Source organism: Heterodontus francisci, chromosome 4 (genome assembly GCF_036365525.1).
Source record: "Heterodontus francisci isolate sHetFra1 chromosome 4, sHetFra1.hap1, whole genome shotgun sequence".
Taxonomy (NCBI): domain Eukaryota; kingdom Metazoa; phylum Chordata; class Chondrichthyes; order Heterodontiformes; family Heterodontidae; genus Heterodontus; species Heterodontus francisci.
In genome coordinates this window covers 126,461,032-126,485,966 of record NC_090374.1, presented here as the reverse complement: position 1 = coordinate 126,485,966, position 24,935 = coordinate 126,461,032, and the positions used below count along the sequence as shown (strand labels likewise).

The following is a 24,935-nucleotide window of genomic DNA, read 5'->3' as shown; positions in this document are numbered from 1 at the left end:
AGTCTACTCATCTTTCCTACAGATCTTTTGCGAATGATTTTAAATCTATGACCCCTGGTTATTAATCCACTCACCAAAGAAAATAATGTTTTTCTCTATTTAGGCTTATCAAAAACTCTCATTACCTTGAAAGCCTCTATCAGGTCACCTCTTAACCTTCTCTGCTCCAAGGATAACAGTTTTGACTTTTCCAATCTTTCCTCATAACTAAAGTTCCTGTTCTTTAGTAATTTTCTTTAGTAAACCTCCTCTGTGCATTTTCTAATGCCTTTACATCTTTCCTGAAGTGTGATGCCCAGAATTGTCCACAATATTGTGGATTTTATTGTGAAATTGTGCACAGGCCTACTGTTTGAAAATTTTTTTTAAACTGTAAGCATTTTTAAAAAAAATTCTGACTCTTTTATTTCTCTCTTTAATCCCATTTTTCTTTCCCACTCTTTCTTTTGCTTTCTATACATCATTTGGCATTGAGTTAACTATTCTAACTTACACTTCCAGGTTCAGACTCTGCATGCCTCAGTGAGGATTCTTCAGTTGGTTTAGAAGATAAACATTTGCTTACCCTGTTCATACAGGTCCCAGATTTCCAGAACCTTTAAGTTCTGCCCCAAAATGGTTTTCTAATCACAGCAAGTTCCAGAACAAAAGCCCATAGAAAGTCTGTGGCAAGTGTAAGTGTAATTTACCTCTGACTACAAAGTCCAAGCCAATAAGACACAGAAAGTAAAGGAGAAATTTTAAACTTCCAAGCTGTAAATAGCTTGAAGAAATATTCAAACGTAGAATCTTATGATTCAAAACAGGACAGAAAGCTGAACTATTACATCAAAAATAAGTGGTGCATCCCCATTCTATTTCATTAAAAATCCAGTTCTGTTTCTATAAGAAAAACACCACTAATTGGAATGACAAAAGCAAAATATTGTGAATGCTGGAAATGTGAAATAAAACAGAAAATGCTGGAAATACTCAACAGGTCAGGCAGCATCTGTGCAGAGGTTAATAACCTTTCATCAGAATAGGCAAAAGTTAGAAATGTAATAGATTTTAAGCTGGTGAAATAGGGGAGGGTGGAAAAAGAACAAAAGGGAAGGTCTGCAATAGGGTGGAAAAGGAAGACTTTAAATGATGAAACAGTTGGTGGTGCAGAGCCAAAGGGAGTGGTAATGGGACAAGTAAAGAAACAAATGATATGTCTAGAAGAGCTGTGAATGGCAAAATGATGAACACCTGCCATCCAAAAGTAAAAACAAGAATAAGACCTAACCATGCAAAGAAAAGGAAACAAAATGGGAGCAGAGACTATGGTCTGAAATTGTTCAACTCAGTGTTGAGTTCAGAGGCTGTAAAGTGCTGAAGCGAAAGATGAGGTGCTGTTCTTCGAGCTTGCATTGGGCTTCAATTAAGCACTGCAGTAGGCCAAGGATGGAGAGGTCAGCATGAAAGCAAGTTGGAGCAATAAAATGATAGGCAACCAGAAACTTGGGGTTGTGCTTACGGACTGAACGGAGGTATTCCACAAAGCAGTCACCCAATCTGAATTTGTTCTCCCTAATGTAGAGCAGACTGCATTGTGAGCAGCGAATACAGTATGAGAAATTGAAAGAAGTACACGTAAATTGCTGTTTCACCTGGAAGGAGTGTTTGCAGCCTTGGACGGTGAGGAGAGAGGAGGTAAAAGGACAGGTGTTGCATCTCCTGAACTTGCATGAAAAGGTGTCGTGGGATGGGGACAAGGTGTTGAGGGTGGCTGAGGAGTGGACCAGGGTGTCGCTGAGGAAATGGCCCCTTTGGAATGCTGAAACGGAAGGGGAGGGAAAGATGTGTTTCATGGTGGCATCACGGTGGAGGTGGCAGAGGATGATCCGTTGAATAGGAAGGCTGCTGGGGTGGAAGGTGAGGACAAGGGGAATCCTGTTGTGGCTCTGGGGGGAAGGGGTGTGAGCAGAGAAAATATAATGGACACAAATGAGGGCCCTGACAACCACAGTGGGGGAACGCGTCGGTTGGGGAAGAAGGATGACCTATCAGAAGCGATGTCGTGGAAGGTTGTACCATCAGAACAGATACGACAGAGACGGTGAAACTGGGAGAATGGGATGGAGTCCTTACAGGAAGTAGTGTGTGAGGAAGTGTAGTCTAGGTAGCTGTGGGAGTCAGTGAATATTCATTGACAGCCTATCCCCAGAAATGGAAACAGGGAAGTTGAGGAAGGGAAAGGAAGAGTCGGAGATTGACCATGTGAAGATGAGAGAAGGGTGGAAATTGGAAGCAAAGTTGATGAAGTTTTCCACTTCAGAGCAAGAGCAGGAAACAGCACAGGTACAGTTATCAATATACAGGGAAAATAACTGAGGGAGGGGACCAGAGTAGGACAGGAACAAGGGATGTTCCACATATTGCACAATAAGACAAGTATAGCTTGGACCCATGCAGGTACCAATAGCAACACCTTTTATTTGGAGGAAGTGAGTTGAGTTAAAGGAGAAGTTATTCAATGTGAGAACAAGTTCAGCCAGGTAGAGAGGAAGGTGGTGGTGAATGGAGACTGGTTGGGCCTCCATTCAGTGAAGAAGCGGAGAGTCCTAAGACCATCCTGGAAGTGTAGGGAGAGTGGACATGCATGACGAATGACTTGTCTGTTCTGGAATATTGTGTATTTATACTTCTGGAAATGTTGAATGTTGCCAGGGCTTGAAAGTTGCAGCTATGAGGAAAGATTGGATCAGCTAGGGTTGTTTTCCTTAGAACAGAGGAGGCTGAGGGGAGACTTAATTTAGGTATACAAAATTATGAGAGGCCTAGATAGAGTAGACAGGAGGACCTGTTTCCCCTAGCAGAGAAGTCAATTACCAGGGGACACAGATTTAAGGTGATTGGTAGAAGGATTACAGGGGACATGAGAAAAAACTTTTTCACCCAGAGGGTGGTGGGTGTCTGGAATTCACTGCCAAGAATGGTGGTGGAGGCAGAAACCCTCAACTCATTTAAAAGGTATCTGGGCCTGCACTTGAAGTGTTGTAACCTGTAAAGCTACAGACCAGGTGCTGGAAGGTGGGATTAGATTAGATTGGGCGGTTAGATTTTTTTGGCCGGCACAGACATGATAGGCTGAATGGCCTTCTTCTGTGCCATAGTTTTTCTATGGTTCTAGTACTAGATGATGTTTTAAACTCAAAGAATACTTGGGATTTTTTTTATTCGTTTGTGGCATGTGGGCGTCGCTGTCTAGGCCAGCATTTATTGTCCATCCCTAATTGCCCTTGAACTGAGTGCTTGCTAGGCCATTTCAGAGGGCATTTAAGAGTCAGCCACATTGCTGTGGGTCTGGAGTCACATGTAGGCCAGACCAGGTAAGGACGGCAGATTTCCTTCCCTAAAAGACATTAGTGAACCAGATGGGTAAGTAGTTGGTAGTAAAGTTGGGATTATTTCTATTCCTATATTAGGACTTGAATTTACTATAGTCTTAAAAATATTTTTGTATTTTTATTGTATTATAACTATTGTTCCACCCCCAAAGAAAAGATAGGACTTAACAATATCCTGAAAGGGTACTTCTTCCCTGGTACTACACTGGCGCTCTGGCACATTGATGCATCAATCATACATGATAATTCTGTTGAATATATTTGTTCAGCCTTCTAAACTGCCACTTGGTGCTAACAAATTCAAAAGCAGAATTTTGAGGGGGAATATACAAATGGACACAAAATAAAATTAACTTGGAAGTAAATTTTCCTTTCCAGCACATATCTTCAGTCAACTTAGTTAAAATGGTTGGAAAATTGTAGTTGGTGTGCAACCAAATACCCTATCTGCATTCCTGGCACAAGAAGCTACAGACTGGGAGAGCTGAAGGTAAAAATGTATATACAGAGCTTTTATTAGAATGATTAATTTGCCTTCCAGCAGGCCATCATTTATGTGTAAGGCTGTAAAAATGCACTTGCATACATTCTTTGTAAGGACTAAAAGAAGCTGTAGTTAATATTCACCCTTTCTTTCATCTAATAACAAGCTTAACAAAAATAGAGAAAGTAATAACTTTGCTAAACAAATGCTGCCAGCACAACTGTTACAGCATTCATTCTTGTTGGAACCTGCTAACTGCACTCATTTGTATTACTGAGAAAGAATATTTCCCAGTTGCTTGCATTTTGTCACTTCTTTGAAAATTATTTTGAAATAATTTATTAAGTATTCTGCATGGCCTGTTGTTAACAAATACATCTGTTAATACTGAAAACAGTCACACACCTAACACTGCTATGCTAATTGTCTCATTTACTTTCCTACTTGTTGAATGATTAACTTCTTATTTAGCTCTTGATGTTGCATAGCAAATATTGTGTTGCAAAAGTTCTGAGAGACTTCAAACATTTTCAAGAAATCTTTAAATGATGTTTTGTATTCTTTACATGTAGTGTTTTCTCACTCCTTTTAATTTGTGAAATTATACAGCAAGATTCCAGGTCCCTGGTCTGTACTGAGTTAGAAGTTTGGATTTTAACCAAGTCAATGGAAATAGTGCAGTTGACGTCAGTATCTACAACCTAGAAAGGAGAAAAATCCCACTTCTAGCCAGAACCAGCAGCTCACAGTAGAAAATGAATATGTGTGGCTTTTAGATGAGAACAGGATCAGGCTCAGCTGTGATGTTTTCCATAGTCAAATAGCCGACACTCACAGTCTGGATTCACACTAGATGGTTGTCATTTGGGTCACAAGCTGGCATATTGCAAAAGTCAAAATCTTAGGGAGAAGAGGAGAAAATAGTGTTTTTTTTTTGCATACTATCTTTTGACTATCACCCCTTTCTCCAATATTCTCCAAATTCTTCTTCTTTGGCCTCCTTATCCCGAGAGACAATGGGTAAGCGCCTGGAGATGGTCAGAGGTGTGTGGAGCAGCGCCTGGAGTGGCTATAAAGGCCAATTCTAGACTGACAGACTCTTCCACAGGTGCTGCAGAAAAATTTGTTTGTCGGGGCTGTTACACAGTTGGCTCTCCCCTTGCGCTTCTGTCTTTTTTCCTGCCAACTGCTAAGTCTCTTCGACTCGCCACACTTTAGTCCCGCCTTTATGGCTGCCCGCCAGCTCTGGCGAACGCTGGCAACTGCCTCCCACGACTTGTGATCAATGTCACAGGACTTCATGTCGCGTTTGCAGACGTCTTTAAAGCGGAGACATGGACGGCCGGTGGGTCTGATAACAGTGGCGAGCTCGCTGTACAATGTGTCTTTGGGGATCCAGCCATCTTCCATGCGGCTCACATGGCTAAGCCATCTCAAGCGCTGCTGACTCAGTAGTGTGTATAAGCTGGGGATGTTGACCGCCTCGAGGACTTCTGTGTTGGAGATACGGTCCTGCCACCTGATGCCAAGTATTCTCCGGAGGTAGCGAAGATGGAATGAATTGAGACGTCGCTCTTGGCTGACATACATTGTCCAGGCCTCGCTGCCATAGAGCAAGGTACTGAGGACACAGGCTTGATACACTCGGACTTTTGTGTTCCGTGTCAGTGCGCCATTTTCCCACACTCTCTTGGCCAGTCTGGACATAGCAGTGGAAGCCTTTCCCATGCGCTTGTTAATTTCTGCATCTCCAAATTAGGCTACAAATAATCCCTGCACTCTTATGAATGCTGCTGTAACTTGCTGGGAGGAGGATTCCAAAAGTGAAGATGTGATGGTCAGCCCACCCTCTGGTAGGAAGGTGGCGCATTCTCCCTCATTCCTCATTCTTCAGGCTCCATTGTACTCTATGAATCACCTGATGCCACATCCTCACTAACGTTATCTAATCACCCCTTGAGAAAGTATCTGAGCTTGTGCATGGATATGAAGAAATAAGTGGCACAAGGGCTGGGTTTGAGGGGGTTAGGCAATCCAAATTCATCTCCTCCATCTTTCTCATCACGTTGTCATAGTTTAGAAGGAGGTAGCTATGTCTCTATTCTTCCTCCTCAACATCATTTTCCTCCTGCTATGCTCCCTCTCTTCCTCCTGTTGCTGTGGTCATACAGGAAAGGAGATTAGAAGCTAAGAATGGGCAAACATTACCCCTTGGGATTAAAGAGACAGAGAAGGGGGTTGGAGGCTTCTGACTCTGTGGTGCTACACAGGCATGCTATTGCAACTATGTTAGTGTTCAGTTGCTAACTTGCCACCATCAGTCTGTCCCTAACCTTATCATTTCCCCCAGCAAGAGCAGAGTGCTCCATGGCAGCTTTCTCGTAGGACAGCATGTGTTTAACGTTGTTAATCCCCTCTCCAGTGCACTCCAGCAGATTTAGCACCTTTTCAAAAAAAATGATTTGTTCATTCATGTGGGTAACGCATGCAGGCCCAGTATTCAGCGCCCATCCCTATTTGCCCTTAAGAAAGTTGTGGTGAGCCGCCTTCTTGAACCAGTACAGTCCATATGGGGTAGGTACTCTCACAGTGCTGTTAGGCAGGGAGCTCCAGGAGTTTGACCCAGCATCAATGAAGGAAAAGTAATATATTTCCAGTCAGGATGGTGTGTGACTTGGAGGGGAACTTGCAGGTCATGGTGTTCCCATGCTCCTGCTGCCCTTGTCCTTTTAGGTGGTAGAGGTTATGGGTTTGGGAGGAGCTCTTGAAGAAGCCTTGACAGGTTGCTGCAGTGCATCTTGTAGATGGTACACACTGTAACCACATTGCACCAGTGCTGGAGGGAATGAATGTTTAAGGTACTGGATGGGGTGCCAATCAAGCAGACTGCAGCAACATAAGCCTTCTGTGGCATTCATTTTGGTGACATTATAGCACAATTTATGGAAGAGAATGTTCCTGACCTATTTAAGCAATGAGACAGACAGTTAACACCTGTCAGATTAGCCAGTTGGCACAAGGGATATGCCCATTATTCTTCTATCTCTGGAAGCTGGGTTAAGATCCAGCACGTCTAGTGGGATCAAAGTTTTCTCTATAGACCACAAAGATTCTGTCTGAAAAGGTCTACCTTTTCCATCTAGTTTCACTTGGAATAAGAAAACAACATAAAATTCTTTATAATTTAGTCTTTATAATTTAGTCTTAATTAGCACTACATTGGGAATTTTGCTCAAAAATTGGAAGGGTGACTGATGCACGAAACAATGTCCCTTGGTGCAAGAAAATTTACTTTTCTAAGGTGCTTCTGTGAACACCATGTTGCACCATGCTTTAATGGTTTCTGATTCTGATATTGGTTGCTAGAATAGAAAAGTGAGTTACTGATTCACTTAGAAGTGGCAATAGTTATTCCTCATTTACTTCATCACATCCCCCTCATATTTGGAACCCGCTATCTAATCTTCCTTTAAACCTTGCTGCTCTTAAGAAATGTTATGTGAATATTTTTATCCTTGGGATCATCTCGGTGAATCTCTTCTGCACCTCTCCATTGCTTTGACATAATACACCAAAAACTGGACATGATGGGCTAGAAATTAGATAACCGTTTCACATTTCAGGAGGTAGTCACCCCGGAACTTAAGAGAGCACAGGCAGAGAGGGACTGGGTGGCTGCCAGTCAGACAAGAAGGTCAAGGCAGGTAGTGCAGGAGTCCCCAGAGCACATTCCACTTTCTAACCGGTATCCAGTTCTGAGTACCAATGGGAGAGAGGGTTCCTCTAGAGATTGCAGTGAGAGTCATGACAAGAGCACCAGGGGTGGCTCAGCTGTGCAGGGAGGAAGAAGAAAGGACAAGAGAGCAATAGTGATAGGGGATTCTATATTAGGGGAACAGATAGGCTTTTCTGTGGTCGCAGACATGATTCCAGGATGGTATGTTGCCTCCCTGGTGCAAGGGTCATGGATATCACCGAGCGGCTACAGGGAATTCTGGAGGGCGAGGGTGCACAGCCAGAGGTCATGGTCCACATTGCTACCAACGATATAGGAAAAAAGAGGGATGAGGTCCTGCAGGCTGAGTTTAGGGAGTTAGGAATGAGATTAGCAAGCAGGACCTCAGAGGTATTAATCTCCGGATTACTCCCAAGGCCACCTGCTAGTGCGTATAGAAATAGGAAAATACCAGATGAATGCATGGCTGGAGAGATGGTGCGGGAGGGAGGGCTTCAGATTTCTGGGGCATTAGGTCTGGTTCTGGGGAAGGTGGGACCTGTACAAGCTGGATGGTCTGCACTTGAACAGGACTGGCACAAATATCCTTGCAGGAAGGTTTGCTAGTACTGTTGGGGATGGTTTAAATTAGCTTGGCAGGGGGATGGGAACCTGAGAGCAGTCTTAGATAGGATAATTTCAGGACAGGGAACAGGAGGCAGAAAATTAGCGAGTGACTCTGAAAGACAGAAGAAGCAAAGGTTAAAAAGTGTGCAGCACAGGAATTTGGCAGTGTTAAAAGGTATTTATTTAAATACAAGGAATATAGTAAATAAAGCCTATGGGCTGAGGGCACGGATAGACACATGGCAACACAATGTTGTTGCTATTAACGGAAACTTGGCTTAAAGTGGGGCAAGAATGGCAACTCAACATCTCTGGATATAGATTTTTCAGGTGGGATAGAAAGGGAAATAAAAAAGGAGGGGGTGTAGCATTATTAGTTAAGGAATCAATAACAGCTTTGAGGAGGGATGATATGCTAAATTAGTCATCAAATAAGGCCATATGGGTGGAGCTCAGAAATAGAAAAGGGGCAGCCACACTACTAGAAGTGTACCAAAGACCCCCAAATAGTGAGAGGATGTGGAAGAACAAATATGTAGGCAAGTTTCTGAGTGCAAAAACTATAGGGCAATAATAGTTGGAAATTTCAACTACCCCAATATCAACTGGGATACAAACAGTGTGAAGGGCACGGAGGGGACAAAATTTTTGAACTGTGTTCAAGAGAACATTTTTGGCCAGCACGTAACAAGCCCAACAAGAGGGTGCACAATTCTACATTTAGTCTTCAGTAATGAAACTGGGCGAGTGGAGGAAGTAACAGTGGGTGACCATTTTGGAGATGGTGACCATAATACAGTAAGTTTTAGCATAATCATGGAAAAGGACAAAGATAAAACTGGAGTAAAAGTTCTAAATTGGGGGAAGGCAAATTTTAGGAAACTAACTGAGAGGTGAACTGGCGAAAGTGGACTGGATACAGCTGCTTGAAGGAAAATCAGTGGCAAACCAGTGGGAGGCATTCAAAAGTGAGATACTACAGGCACAGTGTAGGCATGTCTCCACAAAGATAAAGGGTGGTACTGCCAAATCTAGAGCCCCTTGGTTATCTAGAAGCTTACACGGTAAGTTAAAGCAGAAAAAGAAAGCTTCTGACAATCACAAAAAACGTAATATTTTAGAAAGCCGAGAGGATATAGAAAGTGCAGGAGTGAAGTAAAAAGCGAAATTAAAAAAGCAAAGAGAGGACATGAAAAATTATTGACAGGTAAAATCAAGGAAAACCTGAAGATGTTTAATCAGTACAATTAGACCATTCGTGACACCTCAGATGCTGAAGCAGTCCATGTAGAAATGCAGCAAGACTTGGATAATATCCAGGCTTGGGCTGATAAGTGGCAATTAACATTTGCGCCACTCAAGTGCCAGGCAATGACCATCTCCAACAAGAGAGAATCTAACCATCTCCCCTTGACATTCAATGGCATTACCATCGCTGAATCCCCCACTATCGACATCCTAGGGGCTACCATATACCAGAAACTGAACTGGAGTAGCCATATAAATACCACCTGCAAGAGCAGGTCAGAGGCTAGGAATTCTGCAGCGGGTAACTCACCTCCTGACTCCCCAAAGCCTGTCCACCATCTACAAGGCACAAGTCAGGAGTGTGATGGGATACTGTCCACTTGCCTGGATGGGTGCAGCTCCAACAACACTCAAGAAGCGTGACACCATCCAGGACCTCTACAAGATGCACTGCAGCAATGCACCAAGGCTTCTTATACAGCACCTTCCAAACCCGTGACCTCTACCATCTAGAAGGACAAGGGCAGCAAATGCATGGGAACACCACCACCTGCAAGTTCCCCTCCAGGTCACATACCATCCTAACTTGGAACTACATCGCCGTTCCTTCATTATCTCTGGGTCAAAATCCCGGAACTCCCTTCCTAACAGCACTGAGGTGTACCTACCCCACATGGACTGCAGCGGTTCAAGAAGGCAGCTCACCACCACCTTCTCAAGGGCAATTAGGGATGGGCAATAAATGGCCAGCGATGCCCACATCCCATGAATGAATTAAAAAAAAAGAGCAAGAGGATAACTAAGAAAAGGGTAGGGCCTATCAGAGATGTACAAGGGAACTTATGCATGGATGCAGAAGATGTGGGCAGGGTTCTTAATGAGGTTTTTGTCTCTGTCTTCACAAAGGAGAGGGATGATGTAGACATTGTAGTTAAAGAGGAGGAGTGTGAAATATTAGATATGATAAGCATAATGAGAGAGGAAGTACTAGAGGGTTTGACATGCTTGAAAATGGATAAATCGCCAGGGCCGGATGGATTGTATCCCAGGTTGTCAAAGGAAGCCAGGGAGAAAATAGCGGATGCACTGAGGATCATCTTCAAATCCTCACTAGATACAGGAGCGGTACCAGATGATTGGAGGTCTGCGAATGTTGTACCATTGTTTAAAAAGGGTGCGAGGGATAGGCCAAATAATTATAGGCCAGTTAGTCTGATCTTGGTGGTGGGTAAATTGTTAGAATCTATTCTGAGGGACATGATAAACTGCCACTTAGAAAAGCACGGATTAATCAGGGATAGTCAGCATGGATTTGTTAAGGGAAGGTCATGTCTTACTAACTAGATTGAGTTTTTTGAGGAAGTAACAAGAAGGATTGATCAGGGTAGTGCAGTGGATATGATCTACATGGATTTTTGTAAGGCATTTGACAATGTCCCATATGGCAGACTGGTCAGTAAAATGAAAGCCCATGGGATACACGGGAATGTAGCAGGTTGGATCCAGAATTGACTCAGGGACGGGAAACAAAGGGTAGTACTCGACGGATGTTTTTGTGAATGGAAAGCTGTTTCCAGTGGCGTTCCACAGGGCTCAGTGTTGGGTCCCTTGATGTTTGTGGTATATAAGTGGGAGGCATGATTGGGAAATTTTGCTGATAACACAGAATTGGCCATGTAGTTGATAGTGAAGAGGATAGCTATAGACTCCAGAAAGATATCAATGGTTTGGTTGAATGGGTGGAAAAGTAACAAATGGAATTTAATCCAGAGAAGTGTAAGGTAATGCATTTGGGGAGGGCAAAGCGAGGGAATACACAATAAACGGGAGGATATTGAGAGGGGTTGACAAAGCGAGAGACCTTGGAGTGTATGTCCCCAGGCCCCTGAAGGTGGCAGGACAGGTAGATCGAGTGGTGAAGAAGGCATATAGAATGCTTTCCTTTATTGGCTGAGTTATAGAATTCAAAAGCAGGGATGTAATGCTGGCACTGTATAAGACACTGGTTAGGCCACAGTTGGAGTATTGTGTCCAGTTCTGGTCACCACATTACAGAAAGGACATAATTGCTCTGGAGAGAGTACAGAGGAGATTTACAAGAATGTTGCCAGGATTCGAAAGTTGCAGCCAAGAGGAAAGATTGGATCGGCTAGGGTTGTTTTCCTTAGAACAGAGGAGGCTGGGGGGTGACTTACTAGAGGTGTACAAAATTATGAGGGAATGATGATAGAGTAGACAGGAAGGATCTGTTTCCCCTAGCAGAGAGGTCAATTACCGGGGGCACAGATTTAAGGTGATTGGTAGAAGGATTATAGGGGATGTGAAGAAAGGCTTTTTCACCCAGAGGGAGGTGGGTGGCTGGAATTCAATGTCAGGAATGGTGGTGGAGACAGAAACCCTCAATTCTTTTAACAGATACCTGGACATGCACCTGAAGTGCTGTAACCGGCAAGGCTATGGACCAGGTGCTGGAAGGTGGGATTAAATGGGGCGGCTAGTTTTTTCAGCCGGCACGAACACGACGGGCTGAATGGCCTCCTTCTGTGCTGTAATCTTTCTATGGTTCTAACCCCATTTTTTAGGTGTGGGGTTTGTGATTCGTGACCTGTCTGCACCTGTTCAGATTGAAGTGGGCAAAACGTAAAATTCATGCACCCACTTTATCTGACTGATTGTGGTACTAGCTGGTGCACATCCAGCTCTGCTGCCTGCTCCGGAAAATTGCCAGTGAGCTCTGCACAAAGCAGGAGGTCCCAGCAGCGTTGTTTGCAGAACATGTAGTACAACCAACCTGCTCTTCCTGAAGGCTTGCTGTATCTGAAAGGGAAACTGCACAAAAAAAAGGATTTGTGCAGTATAAACTCTTGCAAAGTGAACACCAGGGCAGACAGAGGGATTCATATTGATGGCTGTGATGTTAGAAGTATTAGTAGTGCAGGTGGGCATTAGGAGAGATGCCATGGTCCCACAGGAGACCCTCAAGGATCATACTCAAAAGGGAGTGGAAGCAGCAGGTAGCCAGGAAGGACAACGCCTGGAGTTAGGGCCTGAGGATCTCGCAGCAGTGCCACGAGAGGACTAACGACCTCATGCAGGTGGTCAACGTTAGTGAATGCATTTTCACATGACATCTCCTACTCACCATAACACCAGCCTCTCACGCTGCTCAATGTACCACACCCCGTCACTCACCCAGCACCAGTTCCTGTCACTCAGTACTCACACCTAACCTCAAGATACTCCACCTCACCTTGCATTAGAAAATGTTCCAAAACATTATCTTACCTGCACCCAGAATGTCTGGTTCTTTAAATAACACTACTGCAGGGCCCATCATGGAGCGTCCCACTTTTTTCATGAGTAAATAATGCAGAGGCTGCCAAATTTGGGATCCTGGTGTTGCATCAACCGATTCGGCTGTGAGCAGCAATCCCTGTGGGCCATGCAGGAAGTGGACAGTGGCACATCCTGCCCCCAGAAAATGGAAGTCCATATCTCATAGCATCACAAATTTCTCACCCAGTATGCTAACTGTAGTCCAGCTATGGGTTTGTCCAGGTATAGCATTAACTCTGCTTTTGTATGCTATGCCTGCCACATTATATTTTGCACTCTGATTAACAAAAATTCAGCTCCTAAAATTTTGAACAATTACAGAAATAAATTAAAGTAGCAATTTCTATCCAAATGCTTTTAAACTCCCAATGAACTAGAATTTCACATCCCTACCTAATGTGGCATTGAGGATTGCACCCATTTGGTGCTCTAGTCTTTCCTTGACAATCTGTGCACATTTTTCAATTTATGTGATATTGAAAATGCTGTGTTTTACAATACAGTACATTTACACTCCACTATAGTATACTTATTTCCATTCGGCGACCTAGTACTTCTGGAAATAAATGTGCTCTAGCACTGAAGACTTGTTATTACACAGTCTGCTGAAAATTTTTATTATTTTATTTTTCAATTTTTATTGTGGTTAATTACCTTAATCTTCCGGCTTCTGTGCTGGCCTCCTTCAGCCATAAGGGACGATCAATCTTGCTAGCTTTCTCTGCAATTAGAAACAATACAATTCTATACCAGCCAATAAGAGGTGTGCTTTGAGAAATAACATGGTTGTCCTACCAGTTTTCTTCCCCTGTTCTATGTGGAGGGGTCCATTTCAGTGGCTACAGTTGCCATGTGTGACTTGGACAACAGTTAGTGAAACATAGCCATTGGGAATAGCCAGATCTATATACCTGTAATACTGGTATAAGGCCCATAATATGGTCATAATATGATAATATAAATATGTTGTCAACCAGTTATTTTAATTTATTTCTGCAATAATAAGCAATGAGAAAAATCGACGAGTGATTTAGCAGTAGAATCCACTACTCAAATAGAGCAGCGAGTTAAGTGCTCCTAGGCCTTTTCAAATGCTGTTATTTAGTGATCACTAAGAGATATGTTAGAATGTCCTGGGATTGTTCCAGTTTGGGAGAAAAACAAGAGAAAAAAATATTCACCAAGATGATTGTTTTGTACCCAGATTGAATGAATGCAGTTTTTGAATTATACACATGTATATATTTTTAAACATAGATAAAGCATTAATATTACTTTCTCTAACCTTTCCTGCAGACTACAGAGCACTTTCCTGGAAACAAAAGAGAGAGGTACTTTGTTATTAACATAATACTGATTTCCAAGCAGAATATGGGCACAGCATGAATACAGTTGACTCAATTAAGAGCTCTCGCAATCATTCAGCATCATCTGTGTAGGTTGTGAAAGCTGTATTATTTGGCATATGTGCTGCTTGTCTTCCCCTCTGCCCCCTCCCCCCAAACATATTTTACCACGGTTAAATCATGCACTATACGAAGCAGGTGATTGTTACTGGTGTCATTGAAGATTGGGGGTAATGCAATGTGTGTGACTCAGAATAGGCCACAAGAAACACTGTTTAAAAAGATATATATAGCGAAATCCACAGTTCCTCAGATTCTTTCACAGGGAATGCATTCGTCAAGGTCCTGAAAATCTGTACGTTAACCTTTTGAAATACCCACATAGTGAATCAATCTCTGTAAAGAATCAGTCATGTCTTAATTGTCTGTACTCCTAACTCTATGTGACTAAAGGCTGAAACACTGAAGTGTCAGCTTTTTGAATGATACATATTTTGCATGAAAATACAAGTTTATTGTACAAGTTACTTTCTCAGACATATATTTCAAAACAGCAAGAAAATGATATGTTAGATATTCATTTGCTCTGCACTTATTATTTGAAATGCTTTCAAACCAGAAGTGAAGTTCAACCTCTCTTCAATCCTCTTGCTTTTTGTTCCCTCATTTACATCTTCTACTGTTTCCACCACTGGAACTATTTGGATTTTACTGCATCTTTTCTATATACCCTTTCTATATCAAACCTATGTTAAGCTTTGCTGAACATGTTTAGGCAGTATAATTCAGAGAACCTGCTGTGAAAATAGTGAACAAACCCCAAATATTCATTTTTAAAGAGAGTTAAGCTTAAGCTGGGAATTGCAGTGTACTGGTGCTCCAAAAGGCTGTGTCACTGGAAAGTTAGAATAAATTTCCATGTGGCAGGTTCCTGGTTTCAGCTGAGGTGACGCACGTTGCTGAAGGGAAGCAAAATAGCAGAGTGTCACTGGATTACATATATATAAAATAAAACATATCTCCGATAGATTGGCTCAAGAGTAACATTGGCTGCCTCTTGAAAGCAAGTTTCTTCCTAGCCAATTATTTTGGTCAGGGAATGGTATGTGGAACAAAGGAATTGGTTCCAAACCCTTCACTTCCAGAGTGGATCTTACTTAGACAGTCACAGAAAAACAGTTTCACAAACATTAATCAGTTTACAACATCTTTTAAATGATGTGTGCCTTCCACTTTAGTACCTACCAGTCTTACAGACCTCATTAAAATATAATATGTTCAGTACTTTGTTAATATTTCAGATGAAAGTATTGGGCCAATTTTCACAACACCGATTCCACTGGGCAGGAGGCAGGTGGTTTGACCCTGCTGTCTGCCTGATATCGATTCAAGGCCCCATCGATTTTCAAGGTCGACCTTCGTTTTCATTATAACAGCAAGCTGCAAATTTTGAGGCAGAATTCACAGGCAGCTTGCCATTCAACAGGGGTGGAAGCAGTCATGCTCTTCCTTACCCTAAAAAAATCATGTTCAGAAAAATACTTACTGTTGGCCTGTTTGATATGGGGTCCTTTTGAGGACAGCTGATTAGGCTAGTCAAATCCGAGTATCAATAGCACACTCTTGTCATTGGTACACAAAAATCACAAGAAGGAGCTACTGCAGGCATAGGACTGTGATTTAGATGTTGAAATAAGGCAGGAGTGCTGGCTGCTCATATACTCTTTCAAAAATGTCTAAATCTGCCACTGTGAAAATGCATTTTGTCTACGCAGTTTCTCCCTGCAGTACAAATGGGAGGATATTGGTTATATCAACAGCTTAAGTTACAAGAAGCTTAGGCCCCACTACACTTCTTATTTTCACACCTTATTGACAAGTTTTCACGGTTAATGTAGACCAAATTGCAGAATATGATCCCCAAAGCACTGGAAAGCAGAATATAATTTATTCAGCACCATAAAAGAGCAGCCATAGTAATAAGCTTATCATGAGTTTTTGAGTTGCTATTGTTAGTTTTCTAGAGTGTAGTTTCCATGTATATTCACTTTTAAAATATTTAACATTCAAATTAATTAATTAAATAGATTGAGATGGCTGGGCAGGCGATGTGTTGCAGCTGTAGTATGTGGGAGCTGATGGATGTCGGTATGATCGACGGTGGCCACATCTGCAGCAAGTGTTGGCTGCTCGAGGACCTTCGGCTCAGAGTTGATGAGCTGGAGTCCGAGCTGCGGACACTGCGACACATCAGAGAGGGGGAGAGTTACCTGGACACTGTGTTTCAGGAGACAGTCACACCCCTTCAACTAATTACATCAAACTTGGACTGTGGTCAGGGACAGGAGGGTGTGACTGGGAGTGAGGCAGCTATGGGGATCTAGAATTTACCGTTGAGGAGCCTCAGCCAGTGCCCTTATCCAATAGGTACGAAGTTCTTGCTCCCAGTGTGGATGAGGGCACAGACTGCAGGGAGGATGAGCGAACTGACCACAACACCGTAGTTCAGAGTGCCATTCAAATGGGGGGAGAAAAGAGAAATGTAGTAGTAATAGGGGATAGCATAGTTAGGGGAATAGATACTGTTCTCTGCAGCAAAGACAGGGAGTCCCGAAGGCTGTGTTGCCTACCTGGTGCCAAGGTTAAGGACATCGCTTCTGGGCTGGAGGGGAACTTGGAGTGGGAAGGGAAGGATCCAGTTGTCGTGGTCCACGTAGGTACCAACGATATAGGTAGGACTAGGAAAGAGGTTCTGCTGAGGGACTATGAGCAGCTTGGGGCTAAATTAAAAAAACAGAACCACAAAGGTAATAATCTCCAGATTACCACCTGAGCTACGTGTAAATTGGCGTGGGATAAATAAGATTAGAGAGGTAAATGCATGGCTCAAAGATTGGTGTGGGAGAAGTGGGTTCCGATTCATGGGGCACTGGCACCAGTACTGGGGAAGGAGAGAGCTGTTCCGTTGGGATGGGCTTCATTTGAACCATGTTGGGACCAGTGTCCTGGTGAATCGTATAACTAGGGTTGTAGATAGAACTTTAAACTAATTAGTGGGGGGAGGGTTCAATTGAATGGAAGTTTAAAAAATCAAAAAGAAACGAGAGAGCAGAGGTGCAGGGTAGTGAAGAGGCGAACGGCAATCAAAGTATCCAATCAAAAACTAAGGCATACAAAGCAGTGAAAACTAGTGGTAGGCCAGAGGGTTGGGAATGTTCTAGGAAGCAGCAGTGGATGACTAGAAAATCTAATAAAGAGGGAGAAAATTGATTATGAAAGTAAATTGGCAAGAAACAGCAAGAGCTTCTACAGGTATATAAAAAGAGAGTAGCTAAAGTGAACATGGGACCCTTGGAGGATGCGACTGGAGAATTGATAACGGGGAACAGGGAAATGGCAGATAATTTAAATCAATATTTTAGTTTCGAGATACAGCACTGAAACAGGCCCTTCGGCCCACCGAGTGTGTGCCAACCATCAACCACCCATTTATACTAATCCCACACTAATTCCATATTCCTACCACATCCCCACCTGTCCCTATATTTCCCTACCACCTACCTATACTAGGGGCAATTTATAATGGCCAATTTACCTATCAGCCTGCAAGTCTTTGGCATGTGGGAGGAAACCGGAGCACCCGGAGGAAACTCACGCAGACACAGGGAGAACTTGCAAACTTCACACAGGCAGTATCCAGAATTGAACCCGGGTCGCTGGAGCTGTGAGGCTGCGGTGCTAACCGCTGCGCCACTGTGCATCTGTCTTCACGGTGGAGGACATTATAAACATCCCACAGATATCAGATAAGCAAGGAGCTATTGGGAGGAAAGATCTTGTAACAGTCTCTATCACGAGGGACAAACTATTTGACAAACTAATGGAACGAAAGGCAGACAAGTCGCCAGGACCTGATGGCCTGCATCCAAGGATTTTAAAGGAAGTGGCTGCAGAGATAGTTGAGGCATTGGTCGAAATATTCCAGAACTCACTGGATTCCAGGAGGGTTCCAGCAGATTGGAAAACCGCTAATGTGACACCCCTGTTCAAGAAGGGAGGGAGACAAAAAGCAGGAAACTATAGACCAGTCAGCCTAACATCAGTCATTGGGAAAATGCTAGAGTCCATTATTAAGGAAGAAATAGCAGGACATTTAGAAAAGCTTAATGCAATCAACAGAGTCAGCATGGTTTTGTGAAAGGGAAATCAGGTTTGACAAATTTGCTAGAGTTCTTTGAGGATATAACAAGCAGATGTTGATAAAGGGGAACTGGTAGATGCAGTGTATTTTGATTTCCAGAAGGCATTCGATAAGGTGCCACATAAAAGATTATTGCACAAGATGGGAGCTCACGGTATTGGGGGTAATGCATTAGCATGGATTGAGGATTGGTTAACTCACAGAAGACAGAGAGTCAGGATTAATGGGTCTTTTTCAGGTTGAAAAGACGTAACTAGTGGAGTGCCACAAGGAACAGTCCTAGGGCCTCAATTATTTACTATCTATATTAATGACTTGAAGGAGGGGGCAGAGTATAATATATCCAATTTGCTGATGATACAAAAATAGGTGGGAGGGCATGTTGTGATGAGGACATAAGGAATCTGCAAGGGGATATAGTTGGTTGAGTGAGTGGGCAAAAAACTTGGCAGATGGAGTTTAATGTAGGAAAGTGTGAGGTCATGCACTTTGGTAGGAAGAATCAAAAGGTAGACTATTATTTAAATGGGCAGAGACTTCAAAAAAGTGCATCTGGGTATTCTTGTGCATGAAACACAAAAAATTAGCATGCGGGTGCAGCAAGTAATTAAGAAAGACAAATGGAATTTTGGCCTTTATGGCTAGGGGTTTGGAGTTTAAAAATAGGGAAGTCTTGTTACAACTGTACAGGGTGTTGGCGAGGCCGCACCTAGAGTACTGTGTACAGTTTTGGTCCCCGTATTTAAAAAAGGATATACTGGCATTGGAGGCAGTTCAAAAGAGATTCACTAGGCTGTTACCTGGGATGAAGGGGTTGACTTAAAGGCCTGCTCAAGTCACAAAAAAAAACCTGACCTGAACCCGACGGAACCACATCGGACCCGAGCACCACCCGGCCCGAGTCCCTCCATTTTCCCCCCGCGCCTGACCCGATCCAAGCCCGATCCGACCACCAGAATGTTCCCTTTACTTACCTTCCAACTCCCAATCTTCAGGAAGATGCAGCATGCATGTGATGGCGTCATAGAGACGCTCACTGCACAGACTCAGAGTTTCCTTCTTTGATGTCCCGGACTCCCAGCTCAGGTAAGTTTTTAACTTTTAACACTTACCTGCAATTCTTGCTGTGTGTGTCTGACCCGGACCCGGCCCGAGCCCAAAGGCCGGACCCGGAAGAGCGGCCCGACCCAACCTGAACCCAACACATGTCTTCGGGTCCCATCGGGTTCGGGTCGGGTAGCAGGCCTTTAGTTGACTTATCAAGAATGGGTAAACAGGTTAGGCCTTTGTTAATTAGAGTTTAGAAGAATGAGGGGTGATCTTATTGAAGATTCTGAGGGGGCTTGACAGGATAGATGTTGAGAAGATGTTTCCACTAGTGGGGGAATCTCAAGCTAGGGGACATAGTTACAGAATAAGGGGACATTCAATTAAAACTGAGGTAGAATTAGAATTAGAACATTACAGCGCAGTACAGGCCCTTCGGCCCTCGATGTTGCGCCGACCTGTGAAACCATCTGACCTACACTATTCCATTTTCATCCATATGTCTATCCAATGACCACTTAAATGACCTTAAAGTTGGCGAGTCTACTACTGTTGCAGGCAGGGCGTTCCACGCCCCTACCACTCTCTGAGTAAAGAAACTACCTCTGACATCTGTCCTATATCTATCACCCCTCAACTTAAAGCTATGTCCCCTCGTGTTTGCCATCACCATCCGAGGAAAAAGACTCTCACTATCCACCCTATCCAACCCTCTGATTATCTTATATGTCTCTATTAAGTCACCTCTCCTCCTCCTTCTCTCCAACGAAAACAACCTCAAGTCCCTCAGCCTTTCCTCGTAAGACCTTCCCTCCATACCAGGCAACATCCTAGTAAATCTCCTCTGCACCCTTTCCATAGCTTCCACATCCTTCCTATAATGCAGTGACCAGAACTGCACGCAATACTCCAGGTGCGGTCTCACCAGAGTTTTGTACAGCTGCAGCATGACCTCGTGGCTCTGAAACTCGATCCCCCTACTAATAAAAGCCTTCTTAACAGCCCTATTAACCTGGGTAGCAACCTTCAGGGATTTATTCACCTGGACACCAAGATCTCTCTGTTCATCTACACTACCAAGAATCTTCCCATTAGCCCAGTACTCTGCATTCCTGTTACTCCTTCCAAAGTGAATCACCTCGCACTTTTCCACATTAAACTCCATTTACCATCTCTCAGCCCAGCTCTGCAGCCTATCTATGTCCCTCTGTACCCTACAACATCCTTCGTCACTATCCACAACTCCACCGACCTTAGTGTCATCCGCAAATTTACTAACCCACCCTTCTACACCCTCATCCAGGTCATTTATAAAAATGACAAACAGCAGTGGCCCCAAAACAGATCCTTGCGGTACACCACTAGTAACTAAACTCCAGGATGAACATTTGCCATCAACCACCACCCTCTGTCTTCTTTCAGCTAGCCAATTTCTGATCCAAAGCTCTAATTCACCTTCAACCCCATACTTCCGTATTTTCTGCAATAGCCTACCATGGGGAACCTTATGGTTCGAAGGTGCGAAGGAATTTTTTCTCTCAGAGGGTAGTGAATGTCTGGAGTTCTCTACCCCAGAGAGTTGTGGAGGCTAGATCACTGCAAGTATTTAAAGAGGAGGTAGATAGATTTTTGAAATATCGGGAAGTTAAGGGCTATGAGGAGCTGGCACGAAAGAAGAGTTGAGGTCTGGGGCAGATCAGTCATGATCTTATTGAATGGCGGGACAGGCTTGAGGGGCCGAATGGCCTACTCTTGCTCCTATTTCTTATGTTATTTTCTCGGTGTCTTTCTCTTAGATTTAGCAGCCGGCAGCTAGGCTTCTCACGCCCTACCAGGCCTTCTGGGGAGAGAGAGAGAGACAGCTCTTCTGGCTTCTGCACAGAATGAGTCACTGGCTTGCCTGCTTGTCCAAGGGAAACTCCCCACTTTCACAGATTTGGGCAGACAGACAGTCACATGACTGTCTCAGTGTATTCTCAGGTACCTTCTAATGAGATTCAAGTTTAGGAATTTCCATCTCTCAAGCCTCATGGTGCCAGTGTTTTCTCCTGGAGGGGCTCGTCCTTTCATTTTTAATGTCCCAGGATGGCTTTGAATGTCTTGCTAATGAAAGCACTCTCAGGTTGCTCAATCAATAGGGAAAGTATTGTTTTGCGTACAAGCTAATCAGACACGTATCTCTACTTTTGCTGCCTTGGAATGTGCAAGGTTTTCAAATGCAAATGATGGCTGTGGCAAAGTCTTTGTAAAAGTTGTCTGTAATATTCCACCAGCTTTCCTCCTTTTTTTAAGTTTAATTTAAGTTTTCACCGATGAATTAAAAATCCTCATTTGGCATAGTATGTTTTCTTGACATAAGTAAAAATGAAATGTTCTTGGTACTACAGCGGTTGCATGCAGTAATATTTTTGTAGGATCCAAAAGTTGTGTTCTTGTTAAGACCGCTGAAGTCATTTCAAGAATTGTCAAAGATTAATCCGATAAACTCAGTACAAAACACTAGTAGAAAATTTCGAACAATGCACTTTTACTCAGATCTTAACTACCCAAATAATGGAATGTGATGTAACGTGAAAAGGCCATGGGTTGTAATCAGTGTTTACCAGAAACAGGAAAAAAATGTTTAAATTAAACTTTTGTGTAAATGGGATTCCAAGCTAAAAACCAAAATACTCTCAGTTTGGCCAATCCCAAAACCAGTAATCTGCAATTGTTTTTTAAATCAATAACTCTGCAAACTGGTAACAGTATCAGACACAGCAATATAACACCGCTATACTTTGGATGTAAGTGGAGTATCGGATAAGCTAAATTCTACTTATGTGTTTCCCAAGCTATAGCTTCCCCCATGGAAGAGGCAGAATATTTTCGCCTTCATTATAATATCTGAATTTTCTTCTTGTCAGCAGACAAACAGTGGCTGAACATGCATAGTCCACGATTCCGGTGTAAATACAGGGATGCGTCCTCTGGGAACCTTAAGTATGTGGGATCAGGGGGAGGTTCCACAATTTAAATGTTGCTACCAGCTACCTTTTCCACAATAGTGTATCAAGGGCATCTACCATACCAACAAGAATACAAATTCTAACAGTGGTTCTTCATTCTTCTGTGTCCCAGGAGCCCCAGGCCCAGAAGTTTTACTTTCAAGATTTATCATCCAATCTTCACTTCCTCCTTATTTTACCTTCAGGATCCAGGCCTGGACTCCAGGTGGTCCTTACTTCTGCCGATTGGCAGCCAGGTCTACCTCTTCCCACCTGCTGTATCAGCTGCCTCAGAGCTCTCAGGCTAGAGATGAGAAAACTCCTAGCCTGTGAGTTCCCCTTAACCCTGGTCATTTCCCCTCTCATTGAGGTGACATATGTGGGGCAGATGGAGGTTCCTTCCCAAAGAAACACTGCAGATATTAGGAGTACTGGCTGGGACCCTGTGGTTTCAGGTACTCACCTAATTCACAGACCTGTCAGTGCAACTTCCCTTCCCTTTCTTCCATGCTGTCACCATAGAATACCTAAAAATAAAGATGATACTTAAGAAAGGTGCATATATCTATGCGCACAGGTCTGAGATTCACAGCTGCAATTTGCATTTTGGGAGCAGTCGCCCACCTTGCGACTACTATGGCACCTTGGGCAGTTTTCTACCAGGAAGTATATTAATTTGTCACTGCAAATTTTGAAATGCACAAATTCAATTTGGCACCAGTGCTTCATCTAATATCATATGCTGGTAGCAGTAAATGACGCAAAATGAAAGTGAAGTTTAATTCAAAAGTGACCGTGCTATATAAAATGATTTATTTACCAAGGCAGAACTGTTTAGGGATTAGATCCTGAAAAACAAGAGGAGGGGTGGTTTCGGCAGAAACTAACACTGCTAACCACAGAAAGATGAGCACGTGCTGGTCAGTGACGTTAGAGAAAATGAGCAAATTCCTAAAGCACCATGAATGTCACATGATTATAATTAATGATTTTGATGGCTGACAAAGAGAAAAATTGAATACAGTGAAAAATACATTCTCAACCATACCATCAGGACACTGAAACAACAACAAAAAATAATTGTGGTTTGACCACAAAATTTGGAAACAGTTCCATATACTCTACAAAATAGAGAGTACATCTTCAGAGGGTCAGCAGTCTGGTAAACGGAAGTACCATTAACAAGAAATTCCTATACAATTCAGGTCGTTTGAATCAGCTTGCTGCACCATTGTGTAATGTTTTGGGGGGTGATTTTAACCTTGGACAGACACCAGGCCAATTACCCCACCCATCCGATGTCCTCGCCAAGATGCTCAAGCCTTTCTGGAGGGTAGGAAATTCAGCGGCTGCTATGCAGAGCTGAGCCAGAAGTAATAACATATGGGGAGGGAGGCACAGAAATGTCAACAGAGTGAAACAATTTTTGGGGGGCCAGGAAGAGCTTTGAAAACTTAACTTTACTAGTTTTCTGAGTGCCTGCTTTAGTACCACAGATTAAATGGCTCCAAGCCTGGTACCATCTGGGAGAGCATGAGCAGTGCATTTTCAGCCTATTGGTACCTCAAAATTACATTGGGTACCTATGTACCTTCATGAGGCTCCCACCTGAAACAAGATAGATCATTGAGACTGATTTTACATTCCTCTTCCTCCAACATAGCTCTGGTCATACCGGATGCACCTGACCAGAGAGGCCTGTAGCAGTGGGAATGACTGTCAACTTCGTTCCTTCAAGCTGCTGTCCAAATACAGTAACCAGAAGCCTCCTGCCTCAAAGATTTCAGACTGCATAAAATAAGATTGTGCTCCTTGTTTTAGCCCCCCGCCCTGACTTTTCTACCTGATCTGCTATGATCCTCCGAGAAAAACAGTGATAAGATCAGATTGAAAGGTTAATGCGAGTGAGAACAAAGTATACGCAATGCTTCCACCTTGTTACTGGATTCTTCACAGGGCATTTTCTAGGGTACAGTTTACAATTCAATGGGTTTATAATATAATCTGCCAGAAGACACAGAGCTGGTCCTTCATACCCACCATTATGCCAGTGCCTGCTGGAAGCGGGTAATGTGCCTGAGAAATCATTTTATATCTGATACACCTTTTGGGAATACTTAGCTGCACACTGAATTGGTCACCTTTTATAATATTATGCAGCTAGGCTGAGCACAATTGATGGAGCAAATTAGCTTGCAAATAAATCTGCTCACCACACTGCTGCAAACCAAACACCCACCCTCCACTTTCCTTGGGATTTTGCCATTCATTACTTTCATGAGTTCTCTGCATGTCTTTCTACAAGTGTTTCTTGGGCTATCATCCAATCCTTCTGTAGGTAAGGTGGCCTCCAATCCAGAATCAACGTATTGTGGAGGATCCAAGGCCAATCCTGCCCTGTATGGCTTTAGGCACCATAAACATCACAGGAGTACATGAAGACTTTGTTAGAGTTTTTACTACTGGGCCATATTTCAGTGTTGGCCTGCTTGTATATAGAAAGCTGTGGCCATTCAAAGACAAACCAGTCTACAATGTTTCTGTAGACCACATGTTTCTGTAGACCACAT

The 24,935-nt window shown here is 43.2% G+C and overlaps 1 protein-coding gene across 8 annotated transcripts in view; it reads left to right on the top strand.

The window, feature by feature from the left end:
• The window catches only part of LOC137369239 (guanine nucleotide-binding protein G(I)/G(S)/G(O) subunit gamma-7-like), a 361,449-nt gene that overhangs the window by 256,324 nt on the left and 80,190 nt on the right, over nucleotides 1–24,935 (top strand). For 2 of the 8 annotated variants that reach the window (XM_068030144.1, XM_068030136.1), the window contains one exon: nucleotides 14,081–14,115. The exons of the other annotated variants lie outside the window; for them this stretch is intronic. The gene's annotated coding sequence lies outside the window, so the exon portion shown is untranslated. The remainder of the gene's footprint in view (nucleotides 1–14,080; nucleotides 14,116–24,935) is intronic. 8 annotated transcript variants of the gene reach the window in all.